Source organism: Pongo abelii, chromosome 1, assembly GCF_028885655.2.
Source record: "Pongo abelii isolate AG06213 chromosome 1, NHGRI_mPonAbe1-v2.0_pri, whole genome shotgun sequence".
Lineage (NCBI taxonomy): Eukaryota > Metazoa > Chordata > Mammalia > Primates > Hominidae > Pongo > Pongo abelii.
Window position 1 is genome coordinate 85,421,222 of NC_071985.2, and position 21,536 is coordinate 85,442,757.

At 44.2% G+C, this 21,536-nt stretch overlaps 1 protein-coding gene across 5 annotated transcripts in view; it reads right to left on the bottom strand.

Moving 5' to 3' along the window:
* PBX1 (PBX homeobox 1) overlaps positions 1 to 21,536 on the bottom strand; it is a 292,065-nt gene that overhangs the window by 59,723 nt on the left and 210,806 nt on the right. The window lies entirely within an intron of this gene.

Sequence of the window (21,536 nt, forward strand, 5' to 3'; positions counted from 1 at the left end):
AATGGAGCAAGACCCCGCCCCCCAAAAAAGGTAAATTCTATCTTATATATATTTTACCACAATAAAAAATTTCAACTAGAAAAATGTAATTATAACAAAATATATTTTTTACTTTTATCCCCATACTACCTAATTTCAATTTAAGGAAAAGCATTTCTCTCTTTATTTCTCATTTTAAATTTCTGTAAGTTTGTGGTTTTGCACTCATTGCCTTTCTTTGCAATGCTTTATCAGTCTAAATTTTTCATTTCCAAAATCACCTATAAGTACACAAATCCAGTACATTTGGAATGAAATCTTAAGACCTTTCCTGTGGACTAGCAGAGAGTGAGGTCTAACATAGCAAGAAGACAAACTGGCCCTTGAGCAGGGTCGTTTAGCTCCAAAAATTGAGATCTATCTGTTCCGAGTGATAACGACTCTGTCCTGTTGGAAACAAGGGTGAGGTCCTTTTAACAAGCTGTCTCCAGGGATTCAGGGAAGCCAGTGCTCTGGTAGGATGGTGTCTCAGATCAATGAGATGGCTGCTTTTTATTAAAACACCAGGACTCTTGGTGGTGATTTGGACTGAAGGAGATCCAGTGATTTAGTAAATCAGCCAAAGAGCGAGACAGTCTTTTTTTTACTACCCCTTCAGACAACCTCCCATAAAATAAATCACTCATCTAAATCCAGTTCAGTTGTCAGCAGCCAAGTCTTTGTTAAGAGGAAACATAAAAAGTGTTTTCAATTTTTAAGAAATTGAAAAGAATGTGTGGGTAGGGTGGGAAAGAGGGAAGTGATTAAAGGTAGAGGAGAGGGGTCCGGTGTTGGTTGACATTTTGGGGATGGAGGTGGCAGGGTCTAAGTCCCTGGTGGATATCTGCACACCAGAGCAGAGTCAAGAGCTGTTTCATGGCAGGGTGCATCTGGTGAGCCCCAGGGGGGACGGTGCCAGTTCCAGGTGTCTCCCAGCCCTGGCAAAGCAGGGCTTCGGGTTGTAACAGGGAAGGTGAAGATGAGCTCAATGAGGGTATGTCTAGATGTTTGAGCATTCCATCACATATAATACCAGCATAACTGCTGGCTGTGCCCACATGCTCCTGGCTGCCAACAGGCAGCAAAAGAACCAACCCTGAACGTTGTTCAGAAGGAAATCCCAATTCCTAGGCCAAAAGGAAAACTACAGTATGGCTCTTGCAAAACACGAGACCATCAAATGGAATGGCGAGCCGTGTGGATCAGTGGTGGCCATAAAGAGCAAAGAGGACAAAAGGTGCAGGGCAGAAGCTTGGGTTCCACGATGAAGTAAAAAAAAGGATGAGAGGAAGGAAAGGAGAGGGAGGGAGGAGGGAGAGCAGGTAGCTGGGAAGGAGAAAAGAAGGAAGCCTGCACCCTAGACGCAAACCACAACACTACCAGGTCATGATCTTCTCTCTTCAAACCTGAATGTGTAATATTCTGCCACACAAAAACAAAATTGCTATAGTAGTGACGGCAAAAGGTTAGGAGGTCATTGAGGTTTATTTTGTGGACTTTTTTTTTTTTTTTTCAATAAAATCCTTCTTTTGTAGGCTCAGGAGACTGAATGGGAAACTGCTCCTTTGGCTGATCTTTGCATAATAAGGATTTAGTCACGTTATTGTTTCTCAAATTTATTTACTCAAATCTCCGAAGCACTCTGAAGAACAAATTGCTGCTAACAAAGGTTTCCTTAAGAAAGTAGATGGCTGCTGTAACCATTCCCTGAATACCAGGCCCTAAAGGCAGCGAAAAGAATCGGGGCATCCAAACATCTGGCAGCAGCTCCCAGCAGCCCCTCCTTCACTCTACGTGGTTGTTTCTCTTTATATGATAAATTTTAATAGTCTTATCTACAAAGAAATTTATGGGTCATTTACAAATTAGAAAAAAAAAAAGGAATCGCCTCTGAGCCATTAATAAATATAGTTGTTTCACTTTAGCTCGATTATTCAAAACATTGTGCTGGGGCAAAATTCTACTCTCTCATTCGCTCATTGAATCTCACGTCCAATATACTTCCTTCAGAAGAAGCCGTAAGCCCCCGTGGCTGGCAGGAACATTCCCCACGAAGCTGAGGCTGGTAACCCTTCAGCTGGGTGTTAATGCCTTCAAGTGGGTCCACCTGGCTACTCCACAGCCAACTGGTCCTGCATGCGGCCCAACACTGAAAGATTTTAGGACAACCAACCTCTGGTCTCAACAACAACAGCAAAGCAAAAAAGAATGATGTCCTATTAATGGTCAGGACTTGCCTTGCCAGGGCTAGTGTTAAGCACTGCCTACTTGAGCTGACATCAAGTATCCTACCTCCTCCAATCGCACGGGTACCCCAAGCGGCCTCATTCATTCTATCAGCTTATTCCTCCAGCCAAACTTGGTGAGGTATGAAAGAAGGGAGAGGCAAGGCAGACAGACAGTTCTGGTCCTCGCTCCTCCAGGAGCTACATAGGTGATCACGCACACATCACTATGAATATTTTCCATATACCTAATATTAACCTCTGAGAATATTTCCTCTTTCCAACCGCTCTCAGTTTCATGCCTCTGCTCCATCTTTTTAAAACACCATCTTTTTAAAATAGTCAATGGGAAGCACAAACAATTCCACACAAACTCTACACACCTCCTAATTAATATATTTCTTGGCCTTCAAATCTAACTGGTTTTAAATAAAATAAGAAAGGAAATTGTCAAGGCTCGCAAAGAACAATGAAAGGATAGACTGCAAGCCCCTACCCGCCATGGAAGTTTCAGGAGGGTTGCAGAGCTTAAAGCATAAAGCATACTGCCTCTTTTCTTTCAGGTATGAAGGATACATTTAATTGGGCGCAGCGGTGGTGGGTTGGGTGGGGCAAGAAAGTGTTAGCATTTTGCTTAGCTTTTACATCATTTTATGAATCCTGCAAACAAATACTCCTTAAAAAGAAATTTGAATTCACTATGAGTTAATAGACTTACTTTCTAAACGTGGCCAATTAGAAATTGATAAGATAGATACAATGCACCACAGCATAAATGTTGCTTGCATTTACACTTAGAGTTCAGGACACATAAATAGGTCCCAAATCAGAGATCTGAAGAAAATAAAAGAATGAAAAGAAAAAGGCGGGGGGGAGGGGGAGAAAAACCAACAACAGTCATTTCCAAATTACACCCTTTAAATTATACTCAAATTATGAAAATAGAAAATGATTGTGCAAAAACCCAAAAAAAAAATTTTTAAAGAACAATATGAACAAGGGGAAAACCTTAAAAGAAAACCATCTTGCACTATTTTGCACAGAAAATTCAGTTCTGGTGGATTTGGGCTGTGTCTGTAATGCTTGGAGGGGACAGGGATGGACCAATAAACAACCTTGCATGCTCATATTTGTAGCCAGCGCAAGGAGAATCCAAATATACCACTATTAAGAATGGGTGTTGGGATTCACTGATACACAAACCGTTCAGCTCGGCGGTTAAAAAAAAAAAAAAAAAACACCATTAAATAAATAAATGAAAAGGGTGATATGTCTAAGCAGAACTGATGCTACCTATTTATTGCTGGAAGCCAGTACTCTGGTGAGTAGGAGACAAAATGATTATTTAAAAGCTCCTTTTTATCTCTGCAGCACCATGCAAGACTCAAATGAACCTTTCGCCAGGACACCAGAGATGTTAACACTCATCCTCCAAGATCCAATTTCAACCAGCAGAGCTGTTACCTAATCCAGCAACCATCACATATGATCAGGTTCCTGCTTCCCTGATGGGTGCCCTGCGCTCTCTCCCCCCCCCCATCTCTTCCCTCCCCACCCCAGCAGCTTTTTTCTGAAATAGGTTTTAAAGAGCCAAATCCCGTTTGTCCCCATGCATACAGGCTTTTAATGGCCAGGCAGGCCCGGACGCGTCCACTACCCAAAAAATGTCATTGATTGCAGTGGATATGCAATCTGCAGAGGGGTTGCGCCCATGAAGATATTTAACCCATTTGGTAATAATTCTTATAGAAGGAGTTTCCTTCCCACAAATCCACCCAATTATGGAAGAGACTAGTTGAGACAAGTAGGTGATTTATACAGGTATTGTCACAAGCCCTTTAAAAAGCTTCTGATGTCACATGTACCTTGCTGCCATCGCTTACCCTGGGGTTAATTCTTTGGTAAAACTCCTAAGATAAAGGGACTGTCACAGCATTGTGGGAGCTGCTCTCACCACTTGTCTCCTGCTGTTCTTTCTTTCTTTTTCTTCACACAAGGAGAAAAACAAACCAGACCCAAAGGCATAGTCAAGATCACCCTTGTCGGGAGGGCTGTGTGCGGGTTGTTTTGTCCTTGGCTGAGCGACGTGGGTCCGGAGCAGCTCCAGCCAATGCCCACTAGAGGGCACTCTTTCTTCACCAAGGACTGGTTCTCCAGGCAGGCGGACAGTCTCAAGTGTCCCAGGTTCGTGCTGGGGGAATGCCTCTGCTCAGATTCAAACTTCCACAGGTGGGGGCAGGTTGGGAGGGGAGGAGGGCAGATCTACAGGGAGGGTGGTCTTCAGATTTGGACAACAGTCCAGGGGCCCAAAGCTGAGCTGAGAGAGAGAAACAGATAAAGAACAAGACAGAAAGCAGAGGCAGGTGGTCTGGGGAAAGGCACAAGGTAGCCTCCCGACGTGTGTGCAAAAAGGCAGGCTCTCTCTGGCTGATCTCTTTGTTTGATTTGTAGGCACAAACCTCCATGCAGAGTGTTCTATTGCCCAGGAGCTAAGTCTTTACCACATCCTACCAGAAGAGTTAGAAAAGAGAGACCAGCTCTCCCCGCCTCATTCCCAAGTCAGCTATGCAGTTTTAGGAAAAGAGCAAAGTGCTTGCTTCCTGAGAGCATCAGTTACACCTTTTATTTGTTCATAAAGTACTTGCACGCACTGAATTACATCACCTTACAAAACATGAAGTAATGTTCCAAACTTACATAGCAGATAATTGAAGATTATAAAGGCAAAGCACATTTCCCCAAAATCAAAGCAAATGAGACACAGCCGACACTGAACTCTAGATCTTTAACTCTCAGCCACTTCAGTCCTCTACAATATTGGAGTTCTGAATCCTTTTCACAACAGGCAGCTACATGGATGTGATATCTATTCTGTGCGCGCGCACACACACACACACACACACTCTCTCTCTCTCTCTCTCTTCTGATGCCCAAGGCACACCGATACTCTGGCCAAGAAGAAAACAATCAGATAGTAACGGAAGGAAGTTTTTCCTATTGATTTCCTAATTTCTTTTAATTTCTCTAAATCTGGTCCTTTCCCATTACCTCTTTCCACCATCATGGTTAGAGCCACTGTATTGGGTGAGAGAATGCCCTCTTCTTTCTCAGCCACAGAAATCCACTTACTACAGTCGTATTTCATTTTAAATCTCAGCTCAAAATCCTTCATGAAATCTGCCCTGATGAGAACAGCCGAAAATGATCTCTAAGCCTCTGAGGCACCAGGGCACGTACTGCCTAGACCACAGCCATGGGGCATCTCAGGACACGCCAGGGCACACCTACCATCTTGCCAGTAAGATTGAACTCCTGAAAGGCGGTTCCCCACACAACCTCACAGGGCCTCTGACACTAAATGTCTGTTCCAATATTTCTTAAGAGCAATATAATAAAGAATCAAGGAGGGAAGGAAGATACAGGCTGGTGAGATCCAGGGATCTCTGCCTCAGCTTCCTGTTCTCAGCCAGGCAGCCAATTCCCTGCATGTGCTCTCTTTCCCCCTGCATTCCAGTTACAAGTTGTACCAGAGCCAGCACGCTGTTGGGTAGAAGGCTGTTCTCTCTGCCACCTCTTCCATATCCACTTCAAAAAACTGTCAAATCTGCCTTATCAAATCTGACAATTCTAAACAAGCAAAACTACACTGGCATTAAGCCAGAGCTTCCTGGACCCAGCCTGGTATGTCCCCAGGAAGCCAACATTACCGGTGACAAAGGCTCTGGGTGCTGGGAAAAGCTTGGTTCGTGACTGGTACCTGGGGAAGAAGCACTCTGTGAGGGTTGACAGGGCCTGGCAGCCAAGGGGCCACATAGAGGTCGTCTCCACATACAGGCCCTCTGAGGAACGCTCAGTGCAATCAAACAAATTACTGCTCAAGTACCTCCAAGGTGACAGGAATGTGCTGGACCCTGGGACCTTGGATGAACCCGATATGGGCTCCGACTTCAAGAAGCCTGTGGTTTATGCTCCTCCAGTCCCTCGGACACAGGACACCAACTGCTTTGAGGCTTGTGGGTACATGAGATTGCCAGGGTGGGTGGATAACAACTGAAAATCTGGATATTAGTGTGCATCCAACTGATGCACATACACTTCTTCCTCTGATTTTGTTTACTTCCTATAAGCACAATATAATCCACAGCCTGGAACCTCCTCAAGTTGAAAAATAACTATGCTCTAATTTGATTCTTCTCAACCAAAGGTGGGACCCAAATCTTCTGTTAGTGTCTTGAAACTCAGGGCAGCAGGTCCTCGTGTTCTTCACTCCTTATTCTCAATCTCTCTGTTTGTTTGATGTGAAATGTCTCTTTTAACGGTGATTTTTAAAGAGTTATTCATCAAACAAATAGAAATGACTGATGATTCTATTTTCTAAATTTTACAAGTCAGCATTACTGATAGGTGTCAGTCAGCGCTTCTGATTATACAGGGAAAGCAGTTACCACCTGAGTTGACATCTTCCAGCCCCAAGTGGAGACCCTGGATGCTGCAGTAGGCCTGGAGCGGCCTCTTCAGATGAGAAGCTGTAGTTTAAGAAATCTCCAAATGTTGAAAGCCACCCTTGTTCCCCCCGGGTTGTCTCTCAGCCCTCTAGAATCTCAGAGACACCAAGGTGGGACTTAATCTAGGTCCAGGGTTTCTTAAAGTTGGGGATTTGTATTGAAGGTAAGATATTATGTTTTTAAGCCATTCCAACTGTTTTTCTTGGTTTGCCAAGCAGGTAGGCCAAATTGTAACCAAGTTCAGGGATTTGAAGGCTTTAGTCAAACAAAGGCAAGAATTTGCGGTCCTCAAGTGTTTCATCCCAGGAATATTTATTGAGCATTTACTATGGTGCCAGGCACTGTGCTGACTTTCCAAATAAACGTGGTCCTGTGAGGAGCTCTTAGATTCACTCGTTTTTTACATTTAGCCAACAGCCACAATGTGTAAAACTTTGTGTGAGGTTTTAGGGCAAGGGATGAAAACAAAATTATATGACACTCTTGAGACAGTTTTAGGTTTTTGTTTGTTTGTTTATGTTTTGTGGTTGTCTTTAGAGAAACACACCAAGTTTTTCTTGTCATCTTTTTCCCTGGGTTAGGTTTTGGCGGTTCTGGTCACGTGCATTTTCTACTTCTCAGGGGATGCATGGGCATGGATCCCATTCACACGTTCCCCACTTGGCACACTGCGCCTCCCTGGGCCAGCTGGCAGGGAGAAAGCTAATGTGCTGGGCGATAGGCCCCTGCCTTTCTGGATGGGTGCCGGCTGCCTGGGCGAGGGGCTTTGGTCCTTAATAGCTCAAGTCTGGACTGCTGCTCGGGAAACCCCTTTGCCTAAAGAGGAGCTACAGAAGTTGGTAGGAGGGCATGACTTACACAAGCTTTGGCCTCAGACGGACATACCCAGAGGTACGAGGAAAGGGGGAAAGCCATCGGAAAGACAGAAGGCCAGGACCAGGACCAGGGCCAGGGGAGGGTGTGTGAGACCTGGATTGCCTGTGGTAATCCACGATACAAGGGACAGTTTCCTTCTTAGTTACACATAAAAAGCATGAAAAATGTGGAGCCATTGGTTGGCAGCTTGCTGTGCATTCCGTGGAGATGAAAGCTTCTCTCTACAATGGTATTTCCTAAAGGAAGCAACCACAGAGAAAACAAGAAGTTTCTCAATACTCTTTAGCCTTAAGGTAAAAATGTTCTGCAGTTCCGAGTCTCAGTGAGGCACCTAGCACATTGCCTGCTTTCTGGCAAGAGCTAATACATGATAGATTTCCTTCTCCTACCACATTTTAATACCCAGAAGAGTATAAGTATGGGCACAAGCTTTCTTCTGTTAGTGCCACAGCATGGCACAAAAAAAAACATGCACTAAAACAGGCCTTGGGTGTCTAGGTTCAAAGCCAGGCCCAAGACTCCTACTATATGACTTCACCTATGCCTTAATGCTTACTAAGGATTAAATAAGGTTATTTTTACAAAAGCACACGGTAGTGCTTGGTGACTGATAGATTTTAGATTTTTGTTAAATCTGAATCAATCTCACTGATAAAGATCCCTTTGGGAGGAATAAAAAAGCAGGATAGGTTTAGAGTTAAGAGTTTGGTTTTTCTGCGCGTTAGGAATCAACAACACAGAAGAAACCAGGATAAGCCAAGAATATACATACACACACACATGCACGCACACACAAGCACACAGACACCCCCCACCCCCACCTTACTGACCTGTGCTTCCAGGCAAGCTCACACTGATACCGTCAAAGGCTAAGGAATCCATAGATCCTCAGCCAATAGAATACATTTCAAAATGTCTTCTTCCTCACATCTTTTCTCCTCTTTATAGTCCTTTCTTGCTATTTGCCCAAGTACATTAAGGATCCTGCAGCTTCTTAAGTCTCCACTCAGAGGAGATGCCACAGTCTTCAACCCTAGTCTCCCCTGAGCCAGAGGCGACACCATCCTCCTGGCCTGGCAGAGCTCACACTGGAAGCCTCGGTCTTTCTGAGGCTGGAAGACCCTTCTGGGAACCACTTAGTTCTGAAGTAATCTCACCTTGTGTCAGACGAGCTGGCCTGGAAGTCATCTTTAATGGCTGCTTTCAAATTTCCATTAAAAAATAAATAAATTATAACCAGAAGAGGGTAAAGATGCTATTTGTATTCAAAGGTTTGAGGAAGCATGTTTAAGTTTTGATTCTGGGTGGGATCTGTGACTCACAATCACCCTTCTCTGCCGGGATGTAGAGAAACCCCATGGGTGAAATATTACGACTTGCCCGGGCTGTGCACGCCTCCATGTTGTCTTACCCCGCTGCCGTTGTCACTACTGTCTTGAGGCTACAAATTAGCTTCCAGCTCCTAGTGAAAAATGGCATTTTCCGGCCCATATCTACAAACTGAATAGGAACAGAACTAGTTTTTCTCTAACTTTCCAAACAATTTCATCAGAACTAAGTTTGAAATAAAGAACATTTTGCTCCCACAGGAATATTTCCCAGTTTTTGAAAACTGCTGAGTAATTCAAAGGCAGGGTTCCTAATACAATGAGCTATTGACCTTGGGCAGTCCTTACAGAATTCGTGGATCATTTAGTCTTAACGTGATCCATGATTACTTCCAGTTCTACAGATCACAGGAGACGAGACCTACCACTGATAATACGATACACCTTCTCCCTGCTAGACCAGGCTTCCTTCCCAATAAGATTGAAATGCAAACCTCTGCCAGGTGACAGCCATAGACAGAGGTGTGCAGACCAAGGACAGACAAAGAAATGATGTCACTGATGCCAAAGAGCAAATTCCAGCCAGGGTTACCAGTGGCCTAGAGTAGGGCAACAAGGCGCAGTACTCTAAATCACTCCATCCCTTCTGCAGCTCCCCCATCCCCCTGCCCATGAGCTGGGCTGGGCACTGGAAGCCACTCTAGGGAAAGAAGCCAGATGGGAGTTCTCACACCCTGGAGACCAGCCCACCAGTCATCTTTGGGCTATAAGAAAGAAGGGAAAAAATAAACTTGTATTTTGTTTAAGCCATGTTATTTTGGGGTTTTTCAGAGGGTTTTGTTTTGTTTTGTTTGCTTTAGACAGCTTAACCAATCTAAGCTAATACAAACTATTTCTAAAAATAAGATAAAAATCTAGAAGGCAGAGTGATTTCATGTAGAGTATTACAGAGAAAATTAGAAAAAGGCAGATTTAATAACCAGAGGCAAGTCACAGAAAAACCTGAGTAGTCACTGTGGGGAACTCCTGGCAAAAACAGGAGGTTTTAGAGCAGATCAAAGAGACCTTGGTCATTAGAGGGGCCTCTCTTGGGTACTACCAGGGCTATCAGCAGAGGCAAAAGAAGGCCCAGAAATCCGGGATGAGGGAACACGGAAAGACATCACCCAGTGAGGGTATCGGGTGCCCTTGAGGAGTTTAGACTGAGAATACAGTGGTAGGTGGTGAGGGGTGGCTGTATATGGAAACCAGCCAAGAGGCTCTGTGATGAGGGAGTAGACGAGAAGATTCTATCTTGACCAAGGGAATTCTAAGGTGGACTAAACTGTAAACCTGTGAGACCAAGTTCTAACAAATTACTTTAGGCTGAGTACCTGTAATTTGCCTTTCTGCATATATTGATCTATATCTTGTAGTGGGATTTTCCTTACACTATACTAATAAAATCAGGTTTTTACTCTAACCAGCCTGCTCAATTTGTCAAGTACAGAGGATTGGAAGAGAGATCCCAATGCACCCTACTTAGAGGAGAAATCACCTCTGTTCACTTTAGTGGAAGCAGAATTCTCCAGCTGAAGGACACTGGGTCTATTTATGGGCGCCCCAGGTCCATTTCAAAACACACGCCAATTAGCTTTTCTTTTTCCATGACCACAAACAACACCTGTGACCCCAGACAGTCATCTCACAAATGCATACAAGGTCAGTCAGGGTCCTTCAGGGAGAGTATGTGGATGATCCATCACCACTCGTTACAAAAACCACCCCAAGCACATGCCGTGCTGCTAATGAGTCACTCGTGCTGTCCTTAGACACAAGGAGCCACGGAACACACAGGCAAACAGGCTGCATGAAAAGCAGGAGGCATTTGCTGCTTCTCAAAACTTTCCAAGTAGCCCCCGAATGCACTAAGCCTTTAACTGACAGGAAAGAGCGGATGGCAGGACATGATACTAATGGCGTCCTGGACAAGAGGCACTAAATAAGAAATCCTGGTTGTGACAGTGGAATAGGGGAAGGGTGACGGAGATTATGAGCTCCAGATTGCAAATTATGCCTTTAATCTTCACTAGACCAGTCTCTGGATAAAAGAGATAACATCTCATGGGGACCAAGAAAGCTACTGACTTAATGTCTTCAGGGATGTGTGACATTTCTGCTTTGGGGACGATTCCATGGAGCCATCATTTCCTGTCTCTCATCTCAGCACTGTGCCTTCCCTTGGGGAAATGAGGCCTAAGGAGTGGCTCTGTTCTCCCGGACAGTCTTCCCTGGTGCCTCTTCCTCTCTTCCCAACAGAGTCTAAGCGGCTGAAATTTACAATTCATCAACACCTGGAGGTCAAATGGGTTTAACTTTTCTTGAACTTGAGTGCAAGCATTCAAATTCCATCCTGAACAAGGCTTCTCAACTGCCGATTCAAGTTTCCGGGGGGACATTTTAAAGGAGAAGTAGATTTCAAGTAAATGATTGCAACTTATCGAAAATAATGTGCTACTTAGCATCTGCGGCAAGCATCCTGGCAGGCAGCGAGAGGAAGCAGCACTGGAGCAGATGGGAGCGATTAGGCTCTGATTTTCAGACGGGCTTTTTTTGTAGTGGTTGTTGCCTCCACTTGCTTTTGCATGCTGGTAAAATCGGGAACTTGGGGAGAGTAGGGGGTCTCTGGACCATTCCTTCTTTCTGTGCACTGGAGATGGAGCCCCCCACTAAGAACTCTCACATCGGAGGCGCCCACCCCTGTGGGGAGGTACAGTGGTCATCATGAACCATTATCATCAAAAAGCATTTAGCACCACAAGACGCTGGCTAAATGCATCAACGAGTGACAGAGAGATAGATGAGGAGCCATCTTAATTTTCCTTTAAATATCTGCCTCCCCGAGGCTGGGCCTTATTTACTGTGGTTCTTACTGTATTTCTCTGAAGCGGTGTCTGGCTTTCCTGCTCACTGTGTAAAGCAACATCTCTCCAACCCATGTAATATCTGCTCTGGAAGTTCCCCTGTTTCACTGGCCAGACATTAGCATGGCCCTTCGTAGGCACCTTGTTGATGGCACTTCATTGAGCCCCACTCTGGTTGTATGGGACAGCCCCTAGCAAGCCATCCGTATTTCCATGAGAACACTGGGGCCAGCATGCTAAGCACCCTGCAAATCCTTTGCAGAACAGAGAGGAGGCTCCAACTCTCCCCGCTTCAGCAGAGAACTTTGCAGGGGCTCATGCTTTCTGGGGTAACAGACATATGGTCATCTTAGAAGCCAAATTTGCTTTTCTCTTTCTGTGCTGCCTGCTTTCCAGCAGCACTCTGTTTGACTCTGCCAGACTGGTCATGTCCACTTATGTTCAGTGACAGCCTTACAGCTCAGTTAAAATAAAAATCTCTCAACCCGCACAAAGTGTGACTGGGCTGCACAATTTTGCCAACATTGCTACTCCAACAAGGACCCCAGTTGGTCTCTCGGTCAGTTGTTCATTCAACATAATATACTGAGGATCTACTCTTTGACAGGACCTATATTTCAGTTGGGGAAACTTGACCAGAAATAAGACAAGTGTGCAGAATCAAGGGGGAAAGAGCTAATATACAAAGTGAAATTGCTAGAACAGATATGTGGACAATGTGGTAGAGAAGAACTAAATACGCCATATTTTCTTTCATGGAAATTAAATCTTACAAATCCATTGTCAAAAATTACCTCCTTTGGCTTGCAGTGAGCCAAGAGAGTGACACCGCACTCCAGCCTGGGGGACAGAGTGAGACTCCATCTCAAAAAAAAAAAAAAAAAAAAAAGTTGCCTCCTTTGCTTTTATTCTCACATGAACATTATGGGGTATTATTAACCCTTTTTTAGTCAGATGAGGAAACTGAGGTACTGGGAGTCAAAGTGGCCCAAGGGTACACACACTTAGTTCTGCAGTTGACTTCACTCGGCGTTCTCCCTACCTCACAGCTGCCTCCAACTGTAGCAAGGTTGGTAGCAAGCAAAGGCGGTGCCCTGAAGAAAGAATAGGGTTGAACCCCAAGTAGCAGCTGGCAGAGTTTCACAGGATGAAGGCCAGTGTGGACTTTCATGCTGCCTTTTGCAGAATTTCATTTCTGTTTTCCTGAACTAGCCTAAACCAAGAAAAACTACTAATGACACACATGTAGTTTTCTCAGCTTCACACTCTAATCTATTATTATTATTATTATTTTTTGAGACAGGGTCTCACTCTGTTGTCCAGGCTGGAGTGCAGTGGTGCAATCACAGCTCATTGCAGCCTCGACCTCCCAGGTCCAAGCAATCCTCCCATATCAGCCTCCCAAGTAGCTGGGACTACAGGCACACACTACCACACTCGGCTACTTTTTTTGTAGAGATAGGGTCTCCCTATTTTGCGCAGGTTGGTCTTGACATCCTGAGCTCAAGTGATCCTCCTGTCTTGGCCTCCCAAAGTGTTGGGATTATAGGCGTGAGCCACCACACCTGGTCTATTACGTCTTAAAGCAAACCAAATAGACACGGTATTGTTTCTACGCCACATCATCAAAAATTACAGTTGTGCAAACACTTTTTTTAATGCTGAATTTGACTTCGCTTTTTGGGACAGGAGATAAGGAAGTGAAACAAAAGCTACCCCGTTTTTGATCCGTTTGGTAATGAATAGCACTGAGATGCTGGTGTAAGACCTTGGTCTTAACGTTCAGCATCACCCAGCAGGAGATATCCTCCAGTTCCAGGCTCTGTTTCCAATTTGCAAACCAGAATTAGGGGGCCACCTCCCTACCTTCATATGTAACCAAAATAACAAGTGGGCTCAGAAAAACTGAGAGGAAAGGCATTTTGAAGGTTTCCAATGAAAGAAGCATCTAGCACTTGTATCAAGGTTGTCAAAGGTATATATAATATATACTTCTCTTTCCTGCAAAAAACCAGAAGGTTATGGAGTCATTTCAGCCTAAAGTAAACTAGCTAATTTTAAGATTCTGCAAACCAATGCAAATTATGTTCACATAGTTCTCTTTCCTCTTCTAGAAGGAATCCCAGGGAACTGATGTTGGTATAGACTAAGAGATTTCTGCTTTAGGTAAACATTCAAACAATGCTGCTGATTGCAAAACCGAGGATGGCAACAACAGGTTGGAGATCAGACAGGTAGTTATCCAGCCTTTAAGTGACAGGGATGTAAATAATTATGAACAGAATAAAAAGCAGAGATTTTCTTAATTCCGCTCTCCTTTGTTTGCTACTACTGTAGTCCTGTGACAGTGGCAGGACCCTAGACTTTTGAAATACCATAGTCAGTGATTACGTCCTGTGAGAAAATGCTCAGAGTTTAGCTTTATGGTCAGAGTCTCTGGAATGCAGACTTGCTGTTCATCTCTCGACCCTTAAAACCTCCTGAGATTTTGTTGTTGTTGTTGTTTGAGGCAGGGTCTCACTCTGTAGCCCAGGGTGGACTGCAGTGGCCAGATCTTGGCTCACTGCAGCCTCCGCCTCCCGGGTTCAAGCGATTCTCCCTCCTCAGCCTCCCAGGTGGCTGTGACTACAGGTGTGTGCCACCATGCCTGGCTAGTTTTTGTATTTTTAGTAGAGACGGAGTTTTGCCATATTGGCCAGGCTGGTCTTGAACTCCTGGCCTCAACTGATCCTCCCAAAGTGCTGGGATTACAGGCATGAGCCACCATGCCCAGCCCCTCCTGAGATTATTTCAAAGATACTAAGGTGAATTTCAAGGTGTGGTTTTCCGAAACTATTATTCTTTTGACGGCCAAGCATTTATTCAGTTCATATGTAGGGGGAAGAAAAAAAGCTTCCATTACTTGTACCTCCATCTTCTGGATGGCAGCCCCCCTACCTCCCATCTCTCTCTCTCTCTCTATATATATATATCTCTCTCTCCTCCCACCACACACACACACACACACACACAAACACACACACACACACAAATGTAAAACCACAAGATTTAATGCAGAGATTCAATATTAAATTTTAGCCCAGCCATACATACAATGACAAGCCATATGTACAATGACAAGTATACTGAGCTCACAGATTCATTAACCTCTTGAAATTAAATAAGGGAAAGTTAATCATTGCACAGAAAAGAAATCTTTTATTGCTCAAGTTAGGCTTAAAACTTTGCACTTCTGTGTTTCCTTTTGGATATGTTCTAAGACTGGAAATTAAAGTCACAAGGAAAAGAAATCCCCCCTGGGGCACAATTCATCCATTTGGAGAATATGCTGATCTTTAAGGGACAAGTATTTCCCTAGAAAAGGCAAAGAGAAGAGAACACTTTAGATGAAAAACAAAGAGGACTCAAAGAGAAGAGAACACTTTAGATGAAAAACAAAGAGGACTCAAAAAGGAAAAAAGAGGGGTGGGAATGGCAAAAGAAAAGAGGGAGATAAAATAACACTCAAGATATTTGTGGATCAAGAGGTATTATGTGGCCCAGATGTCTCAGCAGTGAGGACATAGCACAGCACCCCTTCCTTCTAAATCACATGCCACAGCTGCCCAGTACCCCTTCCAGAGCAGCTTTTCTGTTCTGCCTTTAGCTGGCCACGGCCTTTACACCTAAGGAACACCCACATTTCTGGGGATGTGGATTCTCTGCTTCCTAGAAAGAAAGGCAAGAAAGGTACCTGGGAAGGAACCCACATACAATGAGCTATGATAAATATCTAACAATTTATACTGTGCATTCAATCTAGGATAGGCTGCCTCTTCACTGAAATCTATTAATTATTCATACATTAAATCAAAGACCCATTCCTTGATTGGTTACTATGGGCCAGACAGGTAACGGTCACAGAAATAAAAGACAAAGTGCCTGCCCTAAAGGAAATGATGGTGTCATAGAGAAAAGCAGACAAACCGATTATTAGTATACAGAGATGTGGAGGAAGTTTACTCAACAAATGGCCTCAATTGTGATATCATCACAATTAAGCCTTTTGACATTCATCCTTATTTCCTTACTCCAGTGTAGACTGCCACATATTCAAATATACAAACAGACCCCAATGTATGCTCACGCAGCAGGTGACAAAGGCCAGGTGCTTGTGTTTACCTGTACTTGTGTCAGCACTCACCTCGTCCTTACACCATTAAACCGAATAGCCATTTGTAGGGCTTAAACACTTAAAAGCCAGTATTAAGCAGAACCTCAGCTCTGCATCTGGGGACAAAATACCCCACAAAAGGGATGGGAATCCCGAGAGTGCAGCCAGCATAAATCACGCCAACCTCACTGGGCAGACGGTTATAACAAAATGCACTTCCTCCTCCATGAAGAGCAAGGGCTTCATAGACTGTACCCAAGCCACAAGTTTCACACCAGACCAGAGATGGGCTAGTAGGCAGAGGCAAAGGTGGTTTCAAGGCTTCTGTGGCTTTGAAGAAAACATCTTTGAGTGTGAGAAAGCATTCACATGGTCTCTGCGGGTATCCTTTCCCTGTGGTCGGGCACTCTTCAATCTGTGGCTGTTGATTTCACCACACACTCAACTTGTCCCGCCATAGTCCTCCCTAACGTAGCCCTCAAGACAAAAGACCACTAAGATCACCCTGCAAACCTAATCAGAATGTGGCAAGTCTGGGGCAGTGATCTTTCACTCTATGATCTTTGACAGTGGGTCCTGGGGGCAAAAGTCTCAGACTCTTAAAATCTTATCTGGCTCCTTCCGTTAACAGAGAAAAGTAAATATTTAGCCACCAGCACAGAGGTTGAGAGAAAAACAGCTGTAATCAACACTCCACTTCTCACCCCTCCCAGATCAGAGGTGAAGCCTGACACCCCTGACCCCTAAGTGAGCTTCCTCGGTGTAGCGAAGCACAGAGCCCAGCCAGCAATAATTCCACATATAAACAACTCTTGCTAGGCATGAAGCACACACCAGACAGTAATCAGCTTATCTAACAGAACAGGCCTCTTTTCCGAACGCAGAGGAGGATTAGCAGGCTTGAATTACAGCCGTGAAGTGTAATCAAGCCCTGGTGGACCCTGGCAAAGGCTACTGTATATTCCTGCTGGGCCATGGGTTGTTGGCACGATGTGGTGTACCTACAGGGGACGAACAGAAAATGCTCGAGATGGTAATTACACTGGGAGACAGCAGTTGAGAAATGGGGAAGAGCAAGTGTGGAGGGGAGAGAAATTAGATTCCAGCTGATGCCCACGTCCTCCACATCTTCCAGTCTTTGGAAAATCTTGAAGTTACTGGATTTGAACAGATTTTTCTGGCTTATTAAAAACAGAATATTGCCTACATCACATAAAGGGCAAACTCCTCCCTCACTTGGTCACAGAAGCAATTACAGCATTGTCTGTAGTACATAGCCCATGGCCTCTAACCACAGTGATGGCCACACTTGGTGATGTGCAACTCAGTGGGGCCTACAGGGGCCCAGCTGACATAGACATCACAAAGGAGTTTGAACCAGGACTCAGAAATAGGTAGACAATTTTAAGAATTGTATCCTCACCTTGAAGATGCTAAAACCAACCAGATGGGGGTTTCCTTTTATACCTCCCAGATGGAGACTTCTCATTTCACTTGAGAGTCCAGCATTTAATGATATGCCTACAAAAAGTCTCTACTTAGTAAATTCCATGAAAAAAGGCACTATGACTTTTGAATTTTTTGAAGCTTCCCAAAGAACCCCGTGCCTTGCTGAAAAAGAAAAATGTCTTATGTTAAGTTTATTTTTTTCTTGTTCTGTCATTTATTTGTGAAGAACTTTCCTTAACATCCTATTCATAGCACCCCACTACGTAAAACAATTCAACAACTCATTAGCTTTCCCTTAAAGTAATCTTAGCCCCCTCTGAAGTTCCTCATCTATCTTGCCATCTATCCTTTTCTCTTATTCATATTTCTTAAAGATCAAAGAATTCAAAGTGGATATCACGTTAAAAAATTGCCTTCACTAACATGGGGAGTCGTAGAAAAATAGCTTCCTGACTTTCTTAAGTTCTGAGCCTCTTGAGGCAGATCCACTGCGTTAACACTGCAAACACGCTTCCTTCTCTTCAGTCAAATCTCTCCCCAGCTAACTCTTTCTAATACCAGCTTTCCAATGCCTTCCCAACACCCAATCCTTTCCAGTACACTTGGAGAGAGCAGAGACTCCAGGTGACATCATGATTCCCCTCTAGAGATGATCCATGGGTGAAGAGAGAGCCATGGCCCATGCAGGGCGGGTACGGTTAAGGGCTCTGAAATGTGCCACGGGCCGCTCGTCCTACCAGTCCCAACCTATTCCTCACTAGCTTATCCCTTAAGACACGTGTCCCCAAAATCACTCTCCACATTTAATCACAGCATAGAAGCCTGAGAGCAGTGATCTTTCACACCATAGTCTTTGACAGGGAACTCTTAAGGCCAAAACTGCCAGACTCTTAACTGATAAGTGCATAAACTTAACTTTCAAAACAATTTAATTGACTACAGTCTGATTGCTGGTACACATGAAGATATACCGTGTGTCAGCAGTGTTTGAAATAGGAATGCTGAGCTGAGTGTGAGTGGGTCACTCAATTCAGTCTATCAGGTTACGATCTGACAGTGGAAGGCAAGAGACAGCATATCAAGAAAAACTGTGTGTGTGTGTGTGTTACCTATATGCAAGAGCTGGAAAATAGAAAAGAGCTCTGATGAGTGACATGGAGCTGAAGAGCCTTTGAGAGAACTTTAAATTCATTCCAAAGTGCAACCAAAATAATTACAGTATTCAAAATTGTGCCACCAGTACAGAGGGCTGAGAACAACTGCTCTTGGTGGGACAAAGCCACAAAATGCAAGAAGGAACCAAAATCTACCAAGAATTACCTTGGAGATGAGTTAAGCTGATCTGACCTTATGATAGTTTTGATAGCCAAGGAACAGGTCAGGGCTGGATCCCAGAACTGGATATAGTCATATCTGAGAAATCAGACACTCAAGAGTAGGAGTCACCTCTCTGGGTCTGAGTCAGCAGGCACCTCCCGCCTCTGACAGGCCTAACCACTTATCATGAGCCAGGCATGCACTTAGGGTAGCCTAAATGCTAAGTACTGCCAGCAATGCTCAGACTCTCAGCCCGCCCTGGAGGTCTTCTCTGGGGCCACCCAACTATCCTTTCAGACCTCATTCTGATATCTCTGCCTGAAAAAGCATGCAGGGCAGCAATAGTCCCCAATCACTGTCCCTTTTAAGGTGTAAGGAGGACAGGGCAGGGGAGTGGGCTGTCCTAGTCCCTTTCAGGGGCTATACTCCAAGCCACAAGTCTGGTTTCTATTACAATTTTCCAAATTGATATGTGATCCTGGTGACAACAGTCACTCTCCGCACTGGAGTGTGTTAGCACCATCTGTAAAATGGGCCACTCGCCTTTCTTTTTCCAGACCAGTTGTGAGTTTTATAAACATACTCGTGGCAAAGCCCTCTCAAATTTATTTTCCTATCTGATATCTGATATGGCCCCATCAAACAAGCACACTTTTAGAGCGGCTTGTCGGAGTCAGTAAACGGTGCTGCACCTTTGGCTAGGATTTAAAATGTCTGAAAGGGGTTTAAACCACATGTTCTTTTAAAGATAGAGAAAATTTCACTGCTGTACCCCAAGATCTAATGGCAAAGAATTTTGGTGTAGTAAATCTGTTATATGTTATGCACTGTGATGGAAAGTACTTCATAATTACAAGGTGTTGTTGCTACAGGAATCTTTCTTCTGCATTTCCTATCTGTAGCTAAAATGGATTTTGCAGCAGATCTTTGGATAAAAGCTATCAGGTGCTTTCCTGAGAAAGGATGATCAGACAAAGGACAGCTGGAATTCTTGGGGCAGGATTTTTTTTTCCCCCCCTATTCTTGGGGTAGGGCCCACACTTGAATTCAGCTCTATCTTCCCTTACAAAGATCTCGGTTTCTACATTCCATTCTCCTTCCCTCATGTTTGCCCAGCCCCCCTTCCGGCCTGGAGGCCCAATCTCGATCTCAGACAGACAGGTCTGGCGGGGGCAGATGGGTAATTTTTCCTTTCAGCTTTAATGGCTGCTATTAACAATAAGTTGCCCTGCCCTACTAATGGCTCAACTTTCAGCTTTTTTCTGATTGCCTATGAGTAACACTGTGTCACATGAGCTGTGTTTAACAGAGGTGTAATAAATGCCAAAGAAAAAATATTACCCAAAATAAAAAATAGTTTGTCCCAGTGTGGCCAGGATCTCATGACTCGCAACAATGTTCATTTCAGTTTCCAGAGCAATTTCTATTTGCATTCTTTTTTTTTTTTTTAAGGGTCTCTGGGGGCTTTAAAAAAGCTGTTTAAGAGAAAAAGCAGAGAGACTGTAGTGATTGTCAAGTGCAAGGAGTTCTGCATTCCAGACAAACAAATGCAGTGTGCAGAAAACAGAGTGGCAAGGGAATCCCCTCAGCACAAGGGGACAGAGGCAGATAGGCAAAAAGGTAATTACTACACGTCTGCCTTTCATGAAAGGCAGTCTGCCCTCCTTAGTGTGGCTTGGAACTTCAATTCTGGCTACCAGGATACAGAGGTGGAGGAAGAGAAGGCTGAACACCATCCCCCTCTCCCAACACACACCCTTGAGGCAAGAAAGATATCAAGTTCTCATTTTGTTGCAAGAAAACTACATTCTCCTTTTGATAATAAGCAAAAAAATACTTCTATATTTTTCAAATAGTAGCTGGTCGGAACTGTTCCAAACCCAGAGAAAAAAGCAATAAACACTGAAATCCCCTGGCGGTCCCTGAGTTGAAGATGTAGGCAAGAAGTATTCCATATCTTCAAGGTTTTTAGGGAGAAGCAAGAAAACGGTAGAGGAAGGGTAGAGGAGGCCTCCCAGGAGGCCTGGGAGTGACGTGTACCCGTCCTATGAAAGCTGGAACCTTTAGGCAACAGAATCAGGAGATGCTGACTTTAAATTTAAATTACCTTGCTGAAAAGGATTGGCCCAACACAGTACAAGCAGCAGTCTTTGGAATGAATGCATCTTTTACTGACCTATGCCTCTCTTTCAGAGGTCACGGCTGTCTTCACCCTCTTCTTTGCATGTATCTCAAGCCTATGTAATTAACACCAATATTTTTACTGCACATTTGAGAAAGGAGACTAAGGGCATCAAAAGACATGGCAGTGCTGGGACTTGGCTTCAGAAATGCACTTTGCTCAAGGAAATTCTCTGAGCCGCCAGTACAAACAGAGATGGTGATGCACTTCAAAAGTTATAGCAGAAAATAGAGATGAGCCAGTAAGATAACTGCATAATTGCACCCTATAGGAGAAGATCCTTAAGGGGAAAAAGATGGACCCCTATAGATACAGAACAGCTTGAGGCATCATGCTGCAAGACATCCCAGCAATGAAAACTGAAGAAGAGAATGGCAGTAGCCTGCAATGGTCAAGAAGAGAAGGAAGTGTTCACCTAAGTGTGACGCTGAGGTAGTTGGAGCACAGAAGGTGACACTGATTATGAAGATTTCCCAATAAAGAGCTGGCTACAGTGAAAAGAGCCCTAGTTTTCAAGTGAGAGAGATGTCCTTGGTCTGCCACTCTTGATCTTTGTAATCTTGGGAAAGTCACTCTACTT